The following is a 1,613-nucleotide window of genomic DNA, read 5'->3' as shown; positions in this document are numbered from 1 at the left end:
AAAACTCATAACCAATAATAAGAACACATCCCTGTAGTTCCTTGAGAAGACGACCCGAGGTTTAAATACTTCGGTTATCAATTTTAAAGGGGTTTGTTACTTGTGACAACCAAAACGTTTGTACGAAAGGATTTTCTGTTGGTTTAGAAGCTATACTTACAACGCGATCATATTTTTATATTTCTTTACCGATAGAAAAACCGATCGTCAGCAATACATATATTATCTATAAATTTTGGGAGAATCTTTATTTTTCGCCAAAAAAATTTTTGAAAAAAATATATTTTTTTGGTCTTTTAGTGATATTTTCATTTGAGAAAAGGACAAATAGATCCCTGACCTTTTATCCCGCAGACATTTTCGTCCCTGACCATTGGAAAATACCTTTAAGTCCCTGACGTCCTTAAAATTTGGATAGATGATGAGCGGATAATTTATACGCTTATTGGCATTGTTTTTACATAGTTTTTAGTATGATTTAGTTAGTTTTTACTATGTTTTTATTAGTTTTTATGCAAAATTCACATTTCTGGACTTTACTATGAGTTTGTGTGTTTTTCTATGATTTCAAGTATTTTCTGGCTGAAATTGAGGGACCTGAGCAAAAATCTAATTCAGAGGCTGAAAAAGGACTGCAGATGCTATTGGATTCTAACCTCCCTACACTCGAAATATATTTTCTAGAGCTACAGAAACCCAATTGGTGCCCTTTCAATTACGTTGGAAAGTAGACATCCAGGGCTTTCCAGCAATATATAATAGTCCATACTTTGCCCGAGTTTTGACGACGCAAACTGGCGTTCAAACGCCAACTTCCTGCCCTATTCTGCAGTTAAACGCCACAAACAGGCTGCAACCTAGCGTTTAACTCCAAGAGAAGCCTCTACACGTGTAAAGCTCAATGCTCAGCCCAAGCACACACCAAGTGGGCCCCAAAAGTGGATTTCTACACTATCTGCACTTAGTTACTTATTTTCTGTAACCCTAGCTACTAGTTTAGTATAAAAACAACTTTTAGAGACTTACTATGGATCTCATGACATTTTACACGTTTCATATTATATTTCTAACGACATGAGTCTCTAAACCCCATGGTTGGGGGTGAGGAGCTCTACTGTGTTTCGATGAATTAATGCAATTACTACAGTTTTCCATTCAATCACGCTTGTCTCTATTCTAAGATATTCACTCGCACTTCATCCTGATGAATGTGATGATCTGTGACATTCATCACCATTCTCAACCTATGAATGCGTGCCTGAAAACCACTTCCATTCTACCTTAGATTGAGTGTATATCACTTAGCCTCTTGGTTTATGATTAGAGTCTTCGTGGTATAGGCTAGGACTATTGGCGGCCATTCCTGAGATCCAGAAAGTCTAAACCTTGTCTATGGTATTCTGAGTAGGATCTGGGATGGGATGACTGTGACGAGCTTCAAACTCATGAGTGCTGGGCGTAGTGACAGACGCAAAAGGATCAATGGATCCTATTCCAACATGAGTGAGAATCGACAGATGATTAGCTGTGCGGTGACAGCGCATTTGGACCATTTTTACTGAGAGGACGGATGGTAGCCATTGACAATGGTGATCCACCAATATACAACTTAC

The sequence above is a fragment of the Arachis hypogaea genome, chromosome 20 (genome assembly GCF_003086295.3).
Source record: "Arachis hypogaea cultivar Tifrunner chromosome 20, arahy.Tifrunner.gnm2.J5K5, whole genome shotgun sequence".
NCBI classification, from domain to species: domain Eukaryota; kingdom Viridiplantae; phylum Streptophyta; class Magnoliopsida; order Fabales; family Fabaceae; genus Arachis; species Arachis hypogaea.
The sequence above is the reverse complement of the archived record's forward strand: the minus strand, read 5'-3'. Positions refer to the sequence as shown.